Raw genomic sequence first — 23,724 nt, 5'->3', positions numbered from 1 at the left:
CACCCTATTGTTTAAGAAGCTTCACACACCTAAGAATCTCAATCAAGACTTTTTTGCTCGCGGAGGCCATAAAAGTGATGTATATGCATAACACAAACCCTTTTATGTTTGTAAGTTGGTATACATTACACACACGGAGAGAGGATTTGTTTGCAGGACGTATATATGGGTTGGTCTTGTCAAGTTTTACGTAAAACAAATGATAAGTTACTACTGTTGATTACTGAGATAGAAGTAGCTGGTGCGTTGATAGACGCACACGAGAAGCAAGTCCAAATCAACGAGATGCAAGCCCAAATCGTCGAGAAGCAATCCCAAAGAAAGAAACTTTCATAAACTTTACCTTGCACTTCGAGTTGTTGTAATCATTTAGTTCATACTCCCTAGATCAACAGTAACAATTCTTTTTATGGAAGTCACTGCACTGATGATGTTCTTACTTTAGGCGACGACGAGTTGAGTTAACTAGAATGTATTTTTTAATATGTTTTATCTTAATGCTTGACCTAGTTTGATGTCGATGTAGTGTTAATATAGTAAGCACTGAGCTGTACAATTATGCTATGTACGATGTTAACTTGGTACATAAATTGAATTATGTGATGAACTAGTTTTAATGTGTGTTTCAAATGAGGTTTGTGTACGATTTTTTTATTTGAATTCTTTTGAGGTATTAAGTTTAGATGATCTTCTAGAAGAAATGTTTAATTCCCTAAAAATTAAGAAAATGAGATAATTGTTACCTTTGGACTTTTAGGCCAAGGGATCTTCTAGAGTTGCTCTTATGTCCTCAACCTTAGACACCACCATTCATATGTAATCGCTGCTCTCCTCTCCACCTCTTTGGAACCGTAGGTGTAGGGGAGAGAATTCTCGTTGCCCATTTCCAGGTGACCTTTTATCTCGTTGTTGCCAGGAGCTTGAGAGTATTGGTTTCTGCCATGGATTATGTGTTTTTTTGTTCGTTTGTGTAACATCGTGGGCATTGTCTTCTTTAACAACCCTACATTTCAGTATTTGGGAGAAAGTTCTTTGCCTTGGTCTGGCAATAATAGTGTGCGTGTTTGACTAGACTAATTCACACCATGTAAACCTCTACAAGAAGCAAAGATCATTTCATGTGCTTCCTGTGAGATCGACACTCTTACTTTCAAAAGGCCACAATTGAACACATCAGATAAACCATAACTGGTAATCTGTAAATGCACAAACTACATCTGTGGTTTATCCGATTCACAAAGTACAATTGTGGTTTATCTGATGCACAAATGCATTTACAGATTACCAGTTACTTCATTGTGCAGTTTTTCACATGATAATGTTACTTCATCGCGTTTTTATGCTTTGGAGAGTTGACCCTAGGAACCCCGGTCCAATTTTGAGCATAAGAATCACCTTCTAACAACTTTTACACTTTGTTTTATTTTTAGTTTTGTTTTATTCCAAAAATACCAATAATATTTATCATATATTATCTTTTATTAGCCTTGTGACTAGCAAGACTAGCAAAGTTGACACCCCTGTTAGAACTATTAGGGAAACAAGTTAAGTTCTATTTGTGTTGCACAACATTCAACTATTGTAGTGTACAAGTTGAGGAAAATTTGATGCATACTGCAAACTCCTACACTAGGGACCCCAACCGACAATTTTATCCTTGGTAGCAGTGGTTATGCTTGACGGTCATCTTAGACAAATTTTACCAGTCATCAAGCGTGGCACACGAGAATTCACGTCTCTGGGATTCTATAGTAGGCTTGCACCTTCGTATTAGCATGTGCTTGTCTCTATTCAAGGATCAAATCCTATTTTGCAGGATGAAGTGGCTACCTTTGTGGATTAGATTCTCTTTGTGGCTGCACCAAAACTCGAGTTCAGGTCGAATATGCTCGGCAACAACGCGGCGACGGGCGGTACTATGGAGTTGGGGAAGACGAGGTGGAGCTTCCGAGAGAGGAGAGCGGTGTCTGGGTCGCGCCTGAAGAAGCTCAGGGTCGGCGGCGGCGGAGTGTGCTCGAGTGAAGACGAGGGGAGGGGAGCCAGCGGCAGGGTCTCTAGCGCGGGAGGAGAGGGTAGCATACATAGATTTGGGTTGGGCCGGGGAGGTGGAGCTTTGTTGGGCTTGGGAAATGGGCATGTCGAGATCTAGGAGTTAGTGGTTTCATGTGTTTGTGTCGTTTTTTATGAGGGATCAATGGGTCGATAGTGGTAAGTTCTTCACGCAAAAGAAAAAAACTTGTATGTTCATGGCAAAGAAAAAAACTTATAAAAGAAAATGGTAAGTTTCTTTTGCACATAAGTACAATGTTAAGTTTACCGCAAAAATAGTAATCATCTACTTTTTCGTCGAAATACAAGTTTTTGCTTTCTCAAGATTAAAGAAACAAATTTTAAAATTGTAGAAATACGTTGTTTTCTGCTAGATACAGAAGTTTCCTTATAGAACGAGTATATATCTAAAAATATATATGGAAAAACAGTTGATGGGATGGTGACGGGTGTAAATAATGCGTACCTGCAGGATAAGCAATTATGCGTACGCGTATTCGCCCGGGAACAGCTACGGGTGTAAAAAATACAGAAGTCTTTGATGAACATCCATGATCACGTTCATCAAAGACACTCACTGTTCCTCCTCCAGGCTACATCTTCTCCCGTCCTTTCTTCTTTCTTCCCTGAAGGAAAAAAATTGCTCCGTTCGTAATAAAAAAATCAGAGAATTTAGATCTAAACGTTTTTATATTTCCTTATTACAGAGAGTATAAAAGACCGACATGCAAAAATATCAGTGTTTTTAGATCTAAATGTTCTTATATATTTTTTATTACAGATAGCACTCCCTCCATTTTTATTTACTCCGCATATTAGTGTTGACTGAAGTCAAACTTTTTACATTTTGACCAAGTTTATAGAAAACAATACAAATATTTACCATAACAAATCTATGTGGTGTGGAAGTATATTCAATAATGAATCTAATGGTGTTGATTTGTTATTGTATATGTTAATATTTTTGTCTATAAAATTTGTCAAAATTTAGAGAAGCTTGACTTTGATCAAAGCTAATACAGGGAATGAATAAAACTGGAGGGAGTATAAAAGATCGACATGCATGGCCATTGAAGGCACGCACACATTTATTGGGAGCAGTTGCACCCAGCAAGATGACACACGCTAGATAGACCAACGATGGACAAGTCGCATTGGACAAGTAGATAAACGTGCAATGTCTTTTGTTCGATGCTCCAATCCTTCAACTGCAAGTAGTCGTGGAGTACTACGTCCCCTCGCTGAATTGAATCCACTTCCACGTCTTGAGCTTAAATTTCAACCGGGAACCAACCCCGCATTGATTGACGGCGAACCATTGATTGCGCGGGGCTTGCTCTTGAAGACTTCATCAAGCTTTCCCCCCTGCCCGCTCGACCTGCTAATCTCTTATCTATCCATGCACAGTGCACACCCTGTCAATTTGCGGCGAGACACACGTGCATGCATGGTGGCTACTCCCTCCGTTCCTAAATATAAGTCTTTGGAGAGATTCCACTATGAACCACATACGGATATATGTAGATGCATTTTAGAGTGTAGATACACTCATTTTGCTTCGTATGTAATCCATAGTGAAATCTCTACAAAGACTTATATTTAGAAACGGAGAGAGTAGATTCGAGAGGGTTTTGTCGACAGATCGGTGGTTGACAAGAATTGTGTGGTGATTGTCTGCAGAGAATTCATCACTTGTTGGGCAACTGTGCAGCTCATGACTTTCTTTATTTTTTGTCAAAAAAACCATATACAGGACCTGCCGCCGTGGGAGGTGGCGGCAGCCCAGGTATAACCGGTTTTCGAGCAAGGAACGGAACAGGAAGAGGCTGGTGGCCCCTGCCGCCACATCCCGTGGCGGCAGGTTTGCTGCGTGCGACGCGAAAATGTCTTAGTCCTGGCACTGCCGCTGCATGTAAGTATTTACTGGCTGCTGAACGTACGTGCTGATGCATGCAGGCCATTATATGCATGATCATATGTATACGCGGCAACAGCAAAGACACCTGCATGGACGTACGGAGGTAAAAAGTCTAGCTTATACCAGGTCCCGGCCAGTAGTGGCAAACATTGCACGCAGCCAGCGAGGATCTAGAAGCTCTACAGATGAAGAGATGCAGCCGGAATAACAGCTATCCGCAGGCGCATTGTCTTGCTCAGCAGCAGCATCTGCCGCCTACAGGCCTCACCCCGTTCTATCGCGCTGCACCTGAGATGAAAAACCTGTTGCCCCGAAGCTGCCGCCTGCGCTCATGGCGGCATGTCCCGCCGCCGGCGCCCGTGGCGGCAGGTGCCATGCGTCGGCTGCCGGACCTGCCGCCCCGGTGTATTGTGTCTTTTCTGTCAATATGCTGTGCAGGTAGTCTTTTTTGTCAATACGAATTCATATGTAGTCCTTTTTTGACAAAAAATCGACTTTCTTGTGCTTCTTTATCGGAGAAATCACTTTCCTGTGCTTAACCACTGCTCTGCAGGCAGGTCGCAACACGTACTACCACTGTCACATACAGAGATGCAAGTGTGAGCAGTAGTAACCATTAGTGCTAACTAGCTTTTGGTCTGAACTTCTCATTTGGTGCCGACTGCTCTGCCCTTGCAAATATGGTGCAGCGGCTGCAGTAGCCTTTGTACCTTGAAGATTTGGTACGGTATGGAGAGGGGGAGCTAGTAAGTACTAGGAGTACGTACGTGCCGCCGTGGAGCTACTCCTACGTCGAACGGACTTTATAGACCTGCTGACCCATGAGAATGGACAAGTTGTTGGGTGCAGAGAGAAGAGAAGAAGAAAGTCTTGGCGCTGTACGCACTGTTCATTGATTGCTACCCTAACTATCCCGAGAAAATAATGGACCATGCCTTATACTCCCTTCGTTCCAAATTAGATGACCCAACTTTATACTAATGAGGGGTATGTGTGCGTGTAGTGTATGGATATATGCATGAGTGCTCGTGTTATCCACGCTGACATTTCAAGTTTAGCTGAGCATGGGAGGCCACTCATGCAACTTGTGTTCCCCGATTTCCCCAACTCGTCTGGGCGTGATCATTTTTTTTAGAAAAGAAGGATGTACCCCGGTCTCTGCATCTGGAAGATGCATGCAGCTATATTATTAATTATTTACAAGGACCATACAAGGTGATACATCAATAAGCCTGAAGCCACCATCTTGACAACACCGTTGCTACTCCTATCCCCTTGATGAAGGCGTGCCGAATGTCCGGGCCTAATATCAAACAGACATCGCACCAAAGCCTAACATCTAAAGCCGGGTGTCCCATCCAAGGCACTACTTGAATTTGGTCCCACACCGGTCTGGCACACTCCCATTGAGCACCGCACGCTGCAAGGGTCGTCACCTCCATCACCCCCCGGTCCATCCTCAGAGCAGAACTGAAGCACCGACCTTGCCAGGCCTGTCTACCATCAACGCCACCATGACGCCAGATAGCTTCCTCCTCCTTCGCGAGTCCATCTCCGTGCATCAGGCGCCGAGTCTCCACAGCGCCACGCCGCCGTGATCCGCCACCATCAATGTGTAAGATGAATCATGGCTCCACCAAAGACGTCGTCTGTCGTGGTTCTAAGCCTGACAGTAGAGTGGGGGGTAGGTATGGAGAGGCAAGGTCCTAGCTATGGAGAGGTTGTAAACACAAGGGATGTACGAGTTCAGGCCCTTCTCGGAAGAAGTAATAGCCCTACGTCTCGGAGCCCGGAGGCGGTCGAGTGGATTATGAGTATATGAGTTACAAGGTGCCGAACCCCTCTGCCTGTGGAGGGGGGTGGCTTATATAGAGTGCGCCAGGACCCCAGCCAGCCCACGTAGGAGAGGGTTTAAGGTGAGTTAAGTCTGGGGAGTTACTGGTAACGCCCCACATAAAGTGCTTTTACTATCATAAAGTCTACTTGATTACAGGCCGTTGCAGTGCAGAGTGCCTCTTGACCTCCTGGTGGTCGAGTGAGTCTTCGTGGTCGAGTCCTTCAGGCCAGTCGAGTGAGTCCTCGTTGGTCGACTGGAAGGCGACCACTTCTAAGGATGTCCTGGGGTAAGTTACTTGGATCAGGTCCATGACCCTACCCTAGGTACATAACCCCATCATTAGCCCCCGAATGGATTGAGGCTTCGAGTGAAGAAGGAGTTGATGTCGTTTCTGATTAACCTTTGCACTCTGGTTGTGCGCTGTTCTGGACCAAAGAATCTCTTCGTCGACAGGGAGCAACTTGCCTTCAGTCGACTCGATCCATTCTATTTTTGCGTCGAGTGATCTTTCAGGCTTCGACGATCTCCGAGCGACGGATCGCCGGAAACACCGCGTCTGACAGACTGATTTGCTGTTCGCGGATTCCGCGGGATGCGAAATTTGGGGACGCGCGCGAAGCGGGGCGGACCGCGGCGTTCGGATGGGACGGGGCATAGACGCCTCGATCTCCGTGCCGCTTTTTTCGCCACGTATCCCGTCTGCATAACTGCTCCCAGATATGATTAGATCGACCGGGCCCACCTGTCATCCACTCAGAAGGGACCTTATAAATGTGCCCGGCGAGGATTTCTGTGCTGCGCCTTAGCATTCTCCCCCTCTCTCTGCTTCCTTCTTCCCTGCTCAGCGTGCTCGCTCTCGCCCCCGCACCACTTCCCTTCGCGCATCTCGCCGGCGACCATGGCCAAGGAGAAGACGGCGGCGCTGGAGCGTGCAAAGAAGGCGTCGGCGTCGGAGAAGGCAAAGGGGAGATCCACCAGCCGCGGAGGGTCCTCGTCCAGATCCCGCCTGCCGAAGGGCTGGGTCCAAGGAGACTGGATCCAGTCGACCATCACAGAGAATGACCTCCTCGACATGGCCAACGAGGGCTTGATCCCCCACGGAGCTGCGAGGCTTCCGGGGAAGGAGTGGCAGCCCCAGCCAGAAGAGGGTGAGTGTGTGCTTTTGGCCACCCATGTTGATCGTGGGTTTTCCTTGCCGCCGAGTGTTTTCTTCCGTGGCTTCTTGAATTTCTTCGGAGCGCAGCTCCACCACTTTACCCCAAACTCTATTGCCTATCTTGCTGCGTTCGTGTCCATGTGTGAGGGCTCCTTGGGACCGAAGACTAGAGTCCATCCAGAAGCAGTCGACGATGTCACTCTGGAGAGATGGATGGTAGCCGTTACCGGAAATAAGGATAACCCACGCGGAGCCAGAAGGATTCCTCCACTCGACCACAACAGCGAACCAAACAAGGTACACTTGCTCTGCTCTCTACTGTGTTCTTGTCACATTCATTTCTATTTATCCTGCCGACTGGTCGACTGATCCTTGTCTTGATATCTGCTAGGCTCTCACCGAGCTGTACTCGATGCCCAATGGGGCACAAGCTCCGTCTGAGGAGGGTGAGGCGAGTGGGGGTGAGAGCCAGGGAGAGGAGGAATGGGACTCGGACGTTGCAGAGGACGACGATGACGATGATGATGACGACGGTGATGAAGACGACGGTGATGAAGATGATGCCGAAGACGAGGAGGAAGAAGAGGAGGTCGTGCCACCGTGCTCGGAAAGGCGGTCGAAGCTCGTCCACGACCCTTCGACTGAACGTGGCAAGGGGGTTGCGACCGCTGCACAGTCGACCAAGCGCCCTCGGACCACCTCTCCAGCGCCGACTGAAAAGGCGCCGAAGCAGCCTAGGGGGGCTCCGTCAAAGCCGACCAAGCTCCTGCCGAAGATGAAGGTGTCCATCCCCACTATATCAGGGTAATTGTGCTGCTTAAGTCTTCTTATTTTGTGTGAACTTTGTCTCTGGTCGACGCTGAAGCTAGTCGACTGATCCTTTGGAGTTGCAGTGCTGCTACTTCTGAAACCTCGGCCCGGGCTGATGACCACGAGATGGAGGACGCAGCAACTTTGAACCCAGGTACTGTATTCTTAACGCCGTTCTTAGTCGACTGACTCGCGATCTCTAATCATGATTCTTCTCCGCAGCTCCACCCAATACTGTTATTAATCTTCCTGATGATGATGAGGACGAAGAGCCGCTGAAGCGCAGGAGGAGTCGGAAAGCGTCCGCCAGTAAGGTGCCTCAGGATGTGACGGCGCCTGAGATTCTGACTGTGGAGGAAGAGAACACCACTCGACACACGGTGTCCTTCGCAAATCCGCTGACGAGTGCTCAGCAACCCTCCCTCTTCACGACGCACCACGTCCCAGAGGACCAAGCTGGCGCAGTGAAGGAGGCGATACGCCCGGCGGGAATCATGATGGAGCAGCTGAAGACCATCCGGGACGCGAGCCAGGCAGCTTATGACGCCAGTTCTGCCCTCCAAAGCAATGTTCAGGTCAGTCGACCACCGTTTGTTCTGTTGGATATACTGCCACAAACTTTTCCTTTCCGGGATTTATAGTAGTCACCCACTGGGTGTTGTCGATTGAGCTCCGTATTAGCGGGGGCACGCTGAGTGCACCCGCTGGGTGTAGTCCCCAAGGCTAAGGTCGACTGCTGGCAGTCGGCCTTAGGCTTTATAATTTCAGTCTTTCTGTCATTGGACCAAGTCGACTGGATTTCGCAAACCGGTGGGGGCACGCTGAGTGCACCCACTGGGTGTAGTCCCCGAGACTGTGGTCGACTGCTTGCAGTTGATCACAGTCTTAGAGAATGCATCTCGCACTTTTTTTTTTGAGGTCGACTGGTCGACTTTGTCTTCAACAGGATTAGTGGGGGCACGCTGAGTGCACCCACTGGGTGTAGTCCCCGAGACTACGGTCGAATGCTTGTATTCGGCTGTAGTCTTAGAAACGTGTGTTTTTCCCTTTTTCACTCGGTAGTGAATTATATTTGACATTTAGTCGATTGGTTCTTCGCAGAACTCTTGTGATCTTGTGGCTCGCTACTCAGAGCTGGAACACAAGCATACTCAAGTCGAGCTGAGCTTGAAGCTGGTTCAGGAGAAGCTGACAAAGGCAAAGGAGGAGACCGAAGGTATGTTTGGTGAGACCCTGACGACTGCTTTTCCCCTTGCTTGTTTCAAAATCTGATCTTGCTGTAACTTGCAGGTAAGGTAAGGGAGGCCCAACAGAAGAAAGACCTTGAGCTAGCTGAGAAGATCAAGCTTGCTGACGAGAAGTTAGCTTCAGTCACCAAGCTTGAACAAGACAATACCAATCTGAAAGCTGCTCTTGGGATTGCCAACAAGGAGATCAGTCGACTGAAAACTGATAAAGCTGCCCTGACCGACCAAGTCAGCAAATTGACTAGGAAGAAAACTGATCTGGAGGCCTTCCTGAGTGGACTTGCCAAGAAGCTGTTTCTTATGCTTGAAGGTAAACCTCTATGCTTGGCAGACGTTTCCAATTGTGATTTTTCCATTCGACCATCCCCTTGACTTAGTGATCACCCTTGCAGAATTTTGTCAAAACTTTGAAGAAGAAACTAGCCGGCTGGAGCCAAACCTCGACCCCGTCAATTCTCCGATGAACGATGACGTTGCCATGGATGTTCTCCGACTGGAGTCCCGTGTTGCAGCTGTCGTGGACTATCTCGCAAGGCTGAAGGCCGCCACATCTCGCATCGACTCGACGCTCTGGCCTGAGGAGACACTTCAGAATGATCTTGAGTTGCTGATGGCCCGGTTGAACACGATCCCTGGTCGAGTGCAGGAATGGAAGAAGTCCTCGGCTCGGTGTGGTGCAGATGTTGCTCTGTGTCTTGCCCGAGTCCACTGTAAGGATGCACGAGAAGAGAAGCTGGCGGCTCTTCGGGTGGCCAACACCAAGAAACACGACTTCAGGTCCTTTATGGAAACTTTCCTTGCAGCTGCCACTCGGATCGCCGACGGGATTGACCTTGATGAATTCGTTGCACCTTCCAGCCCTCCACAGGAGGGGTAAAAAACTTCTTCTGGCTCGACGCTTTAAATTCGCCTCGGTATGCCGAGTGGAATTGTAACCGATAAACCTTAACAGGCTTAATGCCTGAGCACTCTCGGTTCCTTTAGATATCGATTCAAACTTGAATTTGGTGCTTGGACACGATTGCTTTTAGCTCGAAATCTCTTTTGCAGGTTCAAAGCAAGGCGCCTTTATTGCAATCGACTTATTCTTCAGTCCACTTAGGCGAGCACTGGGCTGCAGCTAAGCCTCCGAGTGGAAGTCTGGCTTACCACTCGGTAGGATTTTTATAACTTAGGCGAGCACAGGGCTGCAGCTAAGCCTCCGAGTGAGAGGGTCGCTCTCCACTTAGGCGAAACGGATTCGCAGCTAAGTCACCCACTGAGGGGGAATTTTATGTGGACAAAAATAAAAAGTGACAGAAATTATGGAGGGACTATGACACTATTATTTTGAGGTCCATGAACTACAAAAGTATTTTATTGCAACTCATCCGAGTGATAAAACTTAAGTGTAGAATGGGCGGAGTAGCTCCGCGTTCCAAGCTCGGGGCTCGTCGATATTATGCTCGACGTTGTAAAGACGGTACGCCCCGTTGTGGAGGACCTTGGTGACGATGAAGGGGCCTTCCCAAGAAGGAGCAAGCTTGTGTGGTTTGTGCTGATCCACACGGAGAACCAAATCCCCTTCCTGGAAGGCTCGACCTCTCACATTTCTGGCGTGGAAACGGCGCAAATCTTGTTGGTAGATGGTCGACCGGATCAGAGCCATCTCCCTTTCTTCCTCTAAAAGGTCGACTGCGTCTTGCCGCGCTTGTTCAGCTTCTGCTTCGTTGTAGATTTCAACTCGGGGAGCATTATGGAGAAGATCACTCGGCAAGACTGCTTTAGCTCCGTAGACCAAGAAGAATGGAGTTCTCCCGGTCGACCGATTAGGTGTGGTCCGCAGTCCCCAGAGTACAGAGGGAAGTTCGCCGACCCAAGCTCCAGCCGCGTGTTTGAGATCACGCATCAGTCGAGGCTTCAATCCCTTAAGAATCAGTCCATTAGCTCGCTCTGCTTGTCCATTCGACTGCGGATGGGCGACTGATGCGTAGTCGACCCGTGTGCCCTGGGAGTCGCAGAAAGCTCTGAATTCCTCTGAGTCAAAGTTCGCCCCTTATCCGTAATGATGCTGTGCGGGACTCCATATCTGAATATTAGTTCCCTGATGAAGCTAACAGCAGTACCGGCGTCAAGGCTCTTGATTGGTTTAGCCTCGATCCACTTGGTGAACTTGTCGACTGCCACCAGTACATGCGTGAAGCCACTTCGTCCTGTTCTCAAAGGACCGACCATGTCCAATCCCCATACTGCGAAAGGCCAGACGAGTGGGATGGTCTTCAGAGCCGACGCAGGCTTGTGTGACATATTCGAGTAGAATTGACATCCCTCGCACTTATCCACTATCTCTTTTGCCATCTCATTCGCCTTTGGCCAGTAAAATCCGGCTCGGTATGCTTTGGCCACGATGGTTCGAGAGGACGCATGATGACCACAGGTCCCCGAGTGAATATCATTGAGGATGAGTCGACCTTCTTCTGGTGTTATGCACTTCTGACCAACTCCAGTCGCGCTTTCTCTGTATAATTGTCCTTTGATTACGGTAAAGGCCTTAGATCGACGGACGATCTGTCGAGCCTCTTCCTCATCCTCCGGAAGCTCTTTTCTCAGGATATATGCGACATACGGAATAGTCCAGTCGGGAATGACCACCAAAACCTCCATGATCAAGTCGACCACCGCTGGGACTTCAACTTCAGTCGGATCTGTGGCACTCTTGGGTTGCGGAGTTTCTTCGGTGAAAGGATCTTCTTTGACTGATGGAGTGTGTATATGCTCCAAGAACACACCACTCGGAATGGCTTCTCTCTTGGAACCTATCTTTGCTAGATCATCAGCTGCTTGATTTTTCAGTCGGGGTATATGATGGAGCTCCAACCCCTCGAACTTCTTTTCTAGCTTCCTCACTGCACTGCAGTATCCAGTCATGGCTGGGCTTCTCACGTCCCACTCCTTCATCACCTGATTGACCACTAAATCCGAGTCGCCATAGACCATTAGGCGACGGACACCGAGTGAAATGGCCATGCGCAACCCATATAAGAGGGCCTCATATTCTGCCTCATTGTTGGAGGAATCAAAGTGAATCTGGAGCACATATCCGAGCTTATCTCCTCTAGGGGAAACCAGGACAACCCCAGCACCGGAACCATTCAACATCTTAGAGCCATCAAAGAACATGGTCCAATGCTCCGAGTGAACTTCAGTCGGCTGCTGTTGTTCAATCCACTCGGCGAGGAAGTCTGCTATTGCCTGGGACTTAATGGCTTTCTTTGCCTCAAACTTGATATCAAGGGGAAGAAGTTCAATCGCCCATTTGGCCACTCGACCAGTTGCATCCCTGTTGTGCAAAATCTCTGATAGTGGAGCGTTGCTGACGACTGTGATGGAATGATCAAAGAAATAATGAGCAACTTTCTTTGTGGTCATGTATATTCCATATACAAGTTTCTGATAATGAGGATATCTCTGCTTGGATGGAGTCAAGACTTCAGACAAATAATACACTGGGCGCTGAACTTTGAGGGCTTTTCCTTCTTCTTCCCGCTCGACCGTTAGCACAGTACTGACGACTTGTCTTGTGGCTGCGATATAGAGCAACAGAGGCTCTTTGCTGATTGGAGCAGCAAGCACCGGCTGGGTGGAGAGCAGAGCTTTTAGCTCGGCAAACGTTGCATCAGCTTCTCGATTCCACTTGAACTTGTCTGTCTTCTTCATCAGTCGGTAAAGAGGTAATGCCTTTTCACCGAGTCGTGAGATGAATCAACTTAATGCGGCCAAGCATCCAGTAAGCTTCTGGACATCGTGCACTCGCACAGGGCGTTTCATTCGGAGAATAGTGCCAATCTTCTCTGGGTTAGCGTCGATTCCCCGTTCGGAAACGAGAAAACCGAGTAACTTGCCACCGGGAACTCCAAATGTGCACTTTGATGGATTGAGCTTGATATCATACCTTCTGAGGTTGGCAAATGTTTCGGCGAGGTCAGCGAGCAGGTCGGAACCTTTTCGTGACTTGACAACAATATCATCCATATAAGCTTCCACATTCCGACTGATTTGAGTGAGTAGACACTTCTGAATCATTCGCATGAATGTGGCGCCGGCATTCTTGAGGCCGAATGGCATGGTGATATAGCAGAAGCACCCGAATGGAGTGATAAAAGCTGTTTTTACCTCGTCGGGTCCGTACAGACGGATCTGGTGGTACCCGGAGTAGGCATCTAAAAAAGATAGCCTCTCACATCCCGCGGTCGAGTCAACAATTTGATCTATGCGAGGGAGAGGAAAATGATCTTTCGGGCAGGCCCGGTTGATGTGCTTGAAATCAATGCACATTCGGAGCGACTTGTCCTTCTTAGGAACCATGACGACGTTAGCGAGCCACTCGGAGTGGTATATCTCTCGGATAAATCCTGCCGCCAACAGTCGAGCCACTTCTTCACCAATGGCTTTTCTCTTCTGGATGGCGGACCACCGAAGATGCTCTTTGACTGGTTTGGCAGAGGCGTCGACTCTTAGGCGATGCTCAGCCAGTCCCCTGGGAACACCTGGCATGTCAGCGGGCTTCCATGCAAAAATGTCCCAGTTCTCACGGAGGAACTGGATGAGCGCTTCTTCCTATTTTGGGTCGAGTGTTGTGGAGATGCGGGTCGGAGCTGCTTCGGGGTCGGTCGGATGAATGTGAACAGGCTTCGTCTCACCGGACGACTGGAAAGCGGACTCTGTGGCGGGCTTCTTGGATCGCAGCAAGTCACTCGGATCTGCGTTTTGCTTGTATTCTTCGAACTCGACTGCTGTCACCTGGGAATCGGCAATCTTGGAGCCCTTCTGAAAGCACTCTTCTGCCTTTTTCCTATCACCGGTGACAGTGATCACTCCTTTGGGACCGGGCATCTTCAATTTGAGGTATACGTAGCATGGTCGAGCCATGAACCGCGCGTAAGCTGGTCTCCCCAAAATGGCATGATATGCACTCTGAAAATCCACGACCTCAAACGTCAACTTTTCTTTGCGAAAATGCTTCGAATCGCCAAACACTACGTCCAAAGCTATCTGGCCGAGTGACTCGGCCTTCTTCCCTGGTATAACTCCATGAAAGCTCATGTTACTAGTGCTCAGTCGGGACATCGGAATGCCCATACCTTTCAATGTGTCTGCATACAATAAGTTCAGCCCACTTCCACCATCCATCAGCACCTTTGTCAGTCGAGTGCCTTCGACAACTGGATCGACCACCAAAGCTTGCCTCCCAGGGGTGGCAATATGAGTCGGGTGATCAGATTGGTCGAATGTGATGGGTGTTTGAGACCACTTCAGATAATTTGCTTTTGCTGGGGCAACCATGTTCACCTCTCGGTTAATCACTTTCAGTCGACTTCTGCTTTCCACATCTGCAAAGATCATCAGAGTGGAATTAATATGCGGATATCCTCCCTCACTGTCCTCCTTGTCTTCGGCCTTGTCCGACTCCTTCTCCTTGTCCTTAGACTGTTTTCCCTGAAACTGCTGGATCAGGAGTCGACATTGGCGAGTGGTGTGCTTCGGGTAGATGATATTCCCCTCTTCGTCTTTCTTCGTATGGATGTGACATGGCATATCCATTACGTCATTCCCTTCTTTATCCTTTACCTTCTTGGGGTTCCAGGATCCTTTTGGTTTCCCCTTAAACTTTCCTTGAGTCACGGCCAGAGCCTCTCCAGGAGCTGCCGGTTCAGCCTTCCGCTTCTGTTTCCGACTAGTGTTTCCTTTTTCCGACTGACTCGGCTTGTGCTTGCCGCTTCGGAGTCGGTCTTCTTCTTCGCCGTTGGCGTACTTGGTAGTAATCTCCATCATCCGACTCAAGGTCATGTCACCGGTTCGACCAAACTTCAAACTCAGTTCTCTGTTCTTGACGCCATCTTTGAAGGCGCAGACTACCTGATGATCAGACACATTCTCCACAGTGTGGTGCAAAGTGATCCACCTCTGAATATACTCTCTGAGAGTCTCATTAGCCTTCTGCACGCAGACTTGCAACTCTGTCAATCCAGCTGGTCGCTTGCAAGTTCCTTCAAACGTTCTGATGAACACTCGGGACAGATCTTCCCAAGTGTAAATGCTGCTAGGAGGTAATTGAGTCAACCATGCCCTGGCAGAACCTTCTAGCATGAGAGGCAAGTGCTTCATGGCCACCTCGTCGTTCCCACCACCGATCTGAACTGCCACTCGGTAGTCTTCAAGCCAAGTTTCAGGCTTAGACTCACCAGTGAACTTGCTGACTCCTGTCGCCAACCTGAAATTGGGAGGGATAACTGCGGCTCTGATAGCTCTGCTGAAGCATTCAGGACCAGAAACTTGCACTCGACTGCTTGTGGGTACATCTCTGTCGAGTCCACCTCGATGGGCTCTGTTCTGGTCGACCAACCCTTGTACGATAATGGATCGCGTGTCGAAGCCTGGTTCTCTGGGGTCGACTGGAATCCTTCGCCCTGAACTGTACTGATGCCTGTCATCTGGCTGCCGAGGAGCGTAAGACCCACCCCTCGGAGGGGAATTGGGCACTCGACGCCTGTCATCTCGGTCGAGTCTGTCGTCATATTGATCTCGCCGATTCCCGCGCCCTTCACGCCGCGGAGGCGATCGGGGGCTGTGCGCCGACTGAACCGTATTCACAGTGACGAATCGACTGTGAATTCTGTTGCGCGACTGAGACATGGCTGAATTCTGATCTCCTGCTGCCCGGAGCAAATCCCTGATCTGCAGCAAACCTCTGCCAGCTTCTGATTGCGAGGGCTGGATAGACTCTGCTATACGGGTCGCAGCTGCTAAATTCTGGATTGGGGTTCGATATACCTGAGTCGGCGGGAAGAGTTGACGTCGATTGGTGTCGGGAACTCGTTGCCGCGCGCGCTCGTCGAGTGCTCGCTGAAGGTTCTCCAGCCGAGTGCGCTCGGCCAAATTGGCCAGACGCGCCTCCTCCAAGGCACAAGCCTCGGGGGTTTCTCCTGCGATGGGAGTACGCAGGGCATCCACGTTCCTGCGGCGAAGCTCCTCTCTTTGCAGAGAGTCGAGTGGCTCAGGCTGGTACTCTTCGTGGCGTCGTGCGGGGTCGCCTCCGTCACCTGATCCATCGCCACGGGCGAAGCCAGGGGGACTGCGGGGCCCGTCGACCATCAAGATTTCGGCCGCTGGATCACTGCTACCGCACTCGGATGCATTCTCTACGGAGCCAGTCGACTGATCGAACAAGCCGTAGAGAGATTCGTTGGGCTCGATTGCCGCAACTTGGGTGGTGGCCGATTGGCGAGCCACCGCGTGCCTCACCCATCGCTGAAGCCTCGACCGGCCTGAGCGCTTGCGCTGGCGGGAGACCGGGAGGGTGGACGATAAAGGAGCTGACCGATACTGGGTCGACGGTTGCCGCAGCAGAACGCCGCGGACACATGCGCGAAAATGCGTCGCACCGCGGACGGGGAGCGCATCTACGTCGAGTGGAGCCTCCTGGAGCCATGCGGAGTCGTCGGCGATGAAGGTGAGAGTGCCGAGACGGATCTCTTGACCCTCGACCAAAACTCCAGCAGACACCATGATGAAAGTACTCGGAAGAATCGCAACTTCTCCACAAAATCGCTAAAACACCTGCCCCACGGTGGGCGCCAACTGTAGTGGTTCTAAGCCTGATAGTAGAGTGGGGGGTAGGTATGGAGAGGCAAGGTCCTAGCTATGGAGAGGTTGTAAACACAAGGGATGTACGAGTTCAGGCCCTTCTCGGAAGAAGTAATAGCCCTACGTCTCGGAGCCCGGAGGCGGTCGAGTGGATTATGAGTATATGAGTTACAAGGTGCCGAACCCCTCTGCCTGTGGAGGGGGGTGGCTTATATAGAGTGCGCCAGGACCCCAGCCAGCCCACGTAGGAGAGGGTTTAAGGTGAGTTAAGTCTGGGGAGTTACTGGTAACGCCCCACATAAAGTGCTTTTACTATCATAAAGTCTACTTGATTACAGGCCGTTGCAGTGCAGAGTGCCTCTTGACCTCCTGGTGGTCGAGTGAGTCTTCGTGGTCGAGTCCTTCAGGCCAGTCGAGTGAGTCCTCGTTGGTCGACTGGAAGGCGACCTCTTCTAAGGATGTCCTGGGGTAAGTTACTTGGATCAGGTCCATGACCCTACCCTAGGTACATAACCCCATCATCGTCCTCCAGTCCCTCGAGCCCGTGTGCACCTCCAAGAATGACGACCCCAAGGGGGAACGACACTAGAGAGCCTCCGTCATCCAATCTATTGATTTAGGGTTTCCCCCGGAGGTAGCAGAGAGTAGCCTTGAACTTCTCCACGACGATGCCTTCAGGAAGGGAACGATGCAGACATCGTCGCCATCGCCAGCCTGGGCAAAAGCCAATAGCAGGTTTTCACCCAGATTTGATTGAAGACCTCCATCTCTCGTGCACGGCCCGCCGCCATCCTTTCCGGGATCTGGATGATAGAGGCCGCCGCAGCCAGATCTCATCAAGGAGAAGTCCCCCCACCGAGACCCGCCGGTTGATACGTCTACAACGTATCTATAATTTTTGATTGTTCCATGCTATTATATTACCTGTTTTGGATGTTTATGGGCTTTATTTTATACATCTTTATCATTTTTGGGACTAACCTACTAACCGGAGGCCCAGCCCATATTGCTTTTTTTTGCCTATTTCAGTATTTCGAAGAAAAGGAATATCAAACGGAGTCCAAACGGAATGAAACCTTCGGGAACGTGATTTTTGGAACGAACAAGATCCGGAGAGCTTGGAGTACAAGTCAAGAAACAACCAGAGCCTCCACGAGATAGGAGGGCACGCCCCCTGTCTCATGGGACCCTCGGGCGTCCACCGACGTACCTCTTCCTCCTATATATACCTACGGACCCCGAAAACATCCAGGGGCACCACGAAACACAATTTCCACCACCGTAACCTTCTGTATCCGCGAGATCCCATCTTGGAGCCTTCGCCAGCACTCTGCTGGAGGGGGAATCGACCACGGAGGGCCTCTACATCAACATCCTTGCCCCTCCTATGAGTTGTGAGTAGTTTACCACAGACCTATGGGTCCATAGTTATTAGCTAGATGGCTTCTTCTCTCTTTTTGGATCTCAATACAATGTTCTCCCCCTCTCTTGTGGAGATCTTGTAAGTGCATCTAGTGCCCCTTAGTGATTTTGGTGTATTGAAGACTTATAGGTTAAGGGACTAATGCGTTTGTGAGTGTACACAGGTCTATAAGTCTATGAGGAGTTTGATATTTATAGAGAAAGTCGACCCCTAAAAATGAAGTTCTTCAACTGAAGACTTTGATATTCTGAAGACTTTCTAAAGACTTTGAAAGTGAAGAAATTGGTGTGACCTTGAAGACTTGGTATTTATTTGTGGAACATGAAGCGTGAAGACTTTTGTTTTCGTAGTTTCATTTTCTCTTTCTTGAGTCATAGGAAACACCGTACTGTTAAAGGGGGTCGAGGAAATACTAAGGAAAAATTTCCATGTGATGCTCAACTCAAAATCCTACACCTACCAATCCCTTCGAGTGAAGCCTTTGGAAATCTCATACAGTTCAGTCACTTTCTTCAGTGACAGAGACGAAGTTCTTCTGGTCGCTGATGAATTTGCTCTGACTGAGGAGTTAGGAATTCGCCAGTGCGGATTGCCTACACAGTGAGGAACATGATAGCCCTGAGGAATTTGAGAGTCAAATTTCCGACCGTTGTTGTGCTGCACGCCAGCTGTCCCAAAATATTTTATCCACCTAACGGTCATATCATTGAGGGGCATTTATGTCTTATCATGTCGGGCTACTCCCTAGGCTATAAATAGCCGCCCCCTACAACCACTAGCTGGTTGGCTGCTCCGAGAGAACTTGACACTTGTCATTTGAGAGCAACCCATCCTCCAAGGACTTTGAGCGAAAATCATCGAGTGAGGAAAATTCCAAAAAACCCAAACACCTCCAAACCCAAAGTGATCCTGCGTGGATCCGACGCTTGTTACCTTTGAAGACTGTGCTTCTTCCAGACGGTTAGGCGTCAAGGTCTAGAGCATCCAAGAGGAATTGTGGATTGCCGAGTGACCAAGTCTGTGAAGGTTTGGAAGTCGCCTGAAGACTTACCACGAGTGATTGGACGAGATCTGCGTGATCTTAGTTCAAGGATAATACGGTGAGGACTGGGTGTCCTGAGCTGCGTGCTCAGAGACTGGGTGTCCGGGACTGCGTGTCCTCGAGTTTAAATACTCAGCTGCTCCAACCAGACGTACAACTGAGACAGCAGTTGGAACCGGTCTCGCAAATCATTGTCTTCACCAACCTAACTGGTTCTATTTCCTCAACCCTTTCATTTCCTCATTACTGTGTTGAGTGTTTGTTCATATCTGTGTTTGAAGACTTTGACTGAAGACTTTCTCAATTTTCTCAGTTCAATTTCTTCAGTCTGTTTGTCTTCATCTTGTGTTATCCTGTGATTACGCTTTTTGTACTCTGTGGTAGTCTTCATTTCATCATGATGACCATGCTTGTATTCTGTTATGTTTACTTCTGAGTACTTATTCCGCTGCTAATAGTTCTTCGCTAAGGAATTTCCTCACCGGCAAATTCCTCAGTGAAGAATTCATAAATATCGCCTATTCACCCCCCCTCTAGTCGACATAACGCACTTTCAGATCTATTCGATGTAATCTCTTTTTGCGGTGTGTTTGTCGAGATCCGATGAATTGTGGGTTTATGATCAGATTTATCTATGGATATTAATTGAATCTTCTCTGAATTCTTTTATGTATGATTGAGTTATCTTTGCAAGTCTCTTCGAATTATTGGTTTGATTTGGCCTACTAGATTGATCTTTCTTGATGGGAGAAGTGCTTAGCTTTGGGTTCAATCTTGCGGTGTTCTTACCCAGTGACAGAAAGGGTTGCAAGACACGTATTGTATTGTTGCCATCGAGGATAACAAGAGAGGGTTTATATCATATTGCATGAGTTTATCCCTCTACATCATGTCATCTTGCTTAATGCGTTGCTCTGTTCTTATGAACTTAATACTCTAGATGCATGCTGGATAGCGGTCGATGTGTGGAGTAATAGTAGTCGATGCAGGCAGGAGTCGGTCTACTTGTTATGGACGTGATGCCTATATACATGATCATGCCTAGATAATGTCATAATTATTCGCTTTTCTATCAGTTGCTCGACAGTGATTTGTTCACCCACCGTAATACTTATGCTCTCGAGAGAAGCCTCTAGTGAAACCTATGGCCCCCGGGTCTATCTCTTATCATATTTGCTTTCAATCTACTTTTATTTGCATCTTTACTTTCTTGCATCTATATCATAAAATACCAAAAATATATTTACCTTATCATACTATCTCTAGCAGATCTCACTTTCGCAAGTGGCCGTGAAGGGATTGACAGCCCCTTTATTGCGTTGGTTGCAAGTTCTCAGTTTGTTTGTGTAGGCGCGTGAGACTTTTGAGGAGCCTCCTACTGGATTGATACCTTGGTTTTCAAAAACTGAGGGAAATATTTATGCTACACTTGCTGCATCACCCTCTCCTCTTCGGGGAAAACCAACGCTAGCTCAAGACCTAGCAAGAAGGATTTCTGGCGCCGTTGCCGGGGAGGTCTTCGCTCAAGTCAAGACATACCATGTACCCATCACAAACTCATCTCCCTCGCATTTACATTATTTGCCATTTGCCTCTCGTTTTCCTCCCCCCACTTCACCCTTGCCGTTTTATTCGCCCTCTCTTTCCCAATCTCCTCCTCTCTTTTCCGCTTGCCTTTTTCTGTTTGCTTGTGTGTTGAATTACTTGTTGTCATGGCACAAGATAATACCAAATTGTGTGATTTCTCGAATACCAATAATAATGATTTCCTTAGTACTTCGATTGCTCCTCTTAATGATGTCGAGTCTTGTGAAATCAATGCTGCTTTGCTGAATCTTGTTATGAAAGATCAATTTGCCGGTCTTCCTAGTGAAGATGCCGCTACCCATCTAAATAATTTTGTTGATTTGTGTGATATGCAAAAGAAGAAAGATACGGATAACAATATTGTCAAATTGAAGTTATTTCCGTTTTCACTTAGAGATCGTGCTAAAGTTTGGTTTTCGTCCTTGCCTAAAAATAGTATTGATTCTTGGAACAAGTGCAAAGATGCTTTTATCTCTAAGTATTTTCCTCCCGCTAAGATCATCACTCTTAGGAATGATATTATGAATTTTAAACAACTTGATCATGAGCATGTTGCCCAATCTTGGGAAAGGATGAAATTGATGCTTCGCAATTGCCCTACTCATGGTTTGAATTTATGGATGATCATCACTCTTAGACGCGGGAGGAAATCTTCTAGAAATCTTTTGCCCTATCTCATGGCTGCCTCGGCTGCTTCTTGACTTGCACTCCAAGTCCTCTGGATCACGTTCATTCCAAAAATCACGCCCCCGAAGGTTTCATTCCGTTTGGACTCCGTTTGATATTCCTTTTCTTCGAAATACTGAAATAGGCAAAAAAACAGCAATACGGGCTGGGCCTTCGGTTAGTAGGTTAGTCCAAAAATGATATAAATGTGTAAAATAAAGCCCATAAACATCCAAAAGATGTAATATAATAGCATGGAACAATCAAAAATTATAGATACGTTGGAGACGTATCAGGGAAGCACCCCAAGGACACACAAATTGATCAAGTTGGTCTTTTATCCGTCGGTCATATCGTCGTATCTTCCTCCGCAGATTTCCACCTCGGTCATATCGTCGTAGTGCTTAGGTTCCTGCGACGGTAACTTCGTCATCACCGTCACCACGCCGTCGTGCTGACGGAATTCTCCCTCAGCCTCAGCTGGAGTTAGAGTTCGAGGGACATCACCGAGCTGAACGTGTGCAGATCACGGAGGTGTCATGCGTTCGGTACTTGATTGATTGGATCGCGAAGATGTTCGACTACATCAACCACGTTACATAACGCTTCCGCTTTTGGTCTATGAGGGTACGTGGACACACTCTCTCCCCGTTGCTATGCATCACCTAGATAGATCTTGCGTGATTGTAGGATTTTTTTTGAAATTATTGCATTTCCTAACAGTGGCATCCGAGCCAGGTCTATGCACATATGTTATATGCACGAGTAGAACACAAAGAGCGGTGGGCGATAATAGTCATACTGCTTACCAGCATGTCATACTTTGATTCAGCAGTATTGTTGGATGAAGTGGCCCGGACCAACATTACTTGACCGCGTTCATGAGACTGGTTCTACCGACGTGCTTATGCACATAGGTGGCTGGCGGGTGTCTATTTCTCCAACTTTAGTTGAATCGAGTGTGGCTACGCCCGGTCCTTGTTGAAGATTAATACAGTACACTTACCGAAAAATCATTGTGGTTTTGATGCGTAGGTAAGAATGATTCTTGCTAGAAGCCCGTAGCAGCCACATAAAACTTGCAACAACAAAGTAGAGGACATCTAACTTGTTTTTGCGGGGCTTGCTGTGATGTGATATGGTCAAGGCATGATGTGATATAAATTTTTGTATGTGATGATCATGTTTTGTAACAAAGTTATCGGCAACTGGCATGAGCCATATGGTTGTCGCTTTATTGTATGCAATGCAATCACCATGTAATTGTTTTGCTTTATCACTAAGCGCTAGCAATAGTCGTAGTAACAATAGTTGGCAAGACGACTACGATGCTACGATGGAGATCAAGGTGTCGCGCCGGTGATGATGGAGATCATGAAGATGCTTCGGTGATGGAGATTATGAGCTCAAGATGACGATGGCCATATCATGTCACATATTTTGATTGCATGTGATGTTTATATTTTATGCATCTTATTTTTCTTAGTACGCGGTAGCATTATAAGATGATCCCTTACTATATTTCATGGTATAAGTGTTCTCCCTGAGTATGCACCGTTGCGACAGTTCTTCGTGCTGAGACACCACATGATGATCAGGTTTGATAAGCTCTATGTTCACATACAATAGGTGCAAGCCAGTTTTGCACACGCGGAATGCTTGCGTTAAACTTGACAAGTCTAGCATATGCTTATATGGCGTCGGAACACTGGAGACCGAAAGGTCGAGCGTGAATCATATAGTAGATATGATCAACATAGAGATGTTCAGCATTGAAAACTACTCCATCTCACGTGATGATTGGACATGGTTTAGTTGATTTGGATCACGTGATCATTTAGATGACTGGAGGGATGTCTATCTAAGTGGGAGTTCTTAAGTAATATGATTAATTGAACTTTAATTTATCATGAACTTAGTCGTGATAGTATTTTGCAAATTATGTTGTAGACCAATAGCTCGCGTTGTAGCTTCCCTATGTTTTTATATGTTCCAAGAGAAAACTAAGTTGAAAGATGATAGTAGCAATGAGGCGGACTGGGTCCGTAATCTGAGGTTTATCCTCATTGCTGCATAGAAGAATTATGTCCTTGATGCACCGCTAAGTGACAAACCTATTGCAGGAGCAGATGCAGACATTATGAACGTTTGGCTAGCTCAATATGATGACTACTTGATAGTTTAGTGCACCATGATTTATGGCTTAGAACCGGGACTTCAAAAACGTTTTGAACGCCACAAAGCATATGAGATGTTCCATGAGCTGAAATTGGTATTTCAGACTCATGCCCGTGTCAAGAGGTATGAGACCTCTGACAAGTACTTCGCCTAAAAGATGGAGGAGAATTGCTCAGCTAGTGAGCATG

Source organism: Triticum aestivum, chromosome 2B, assembly GCF_018294505.1.
Source record: "Triticum aestivum cultivar Chinese Spring chromosome 2B, IWGSC CS RefSeq v2.1, whole genome shotgun sequence".
NCBI lineage: Eukaryota > Viridiplantae > Streptophyta > Magnoliopsida > Poales > Poaceae > Triticum > Triticum aestivum.
Note: the sequence above shows the minus strand (reverse complement) of the source record.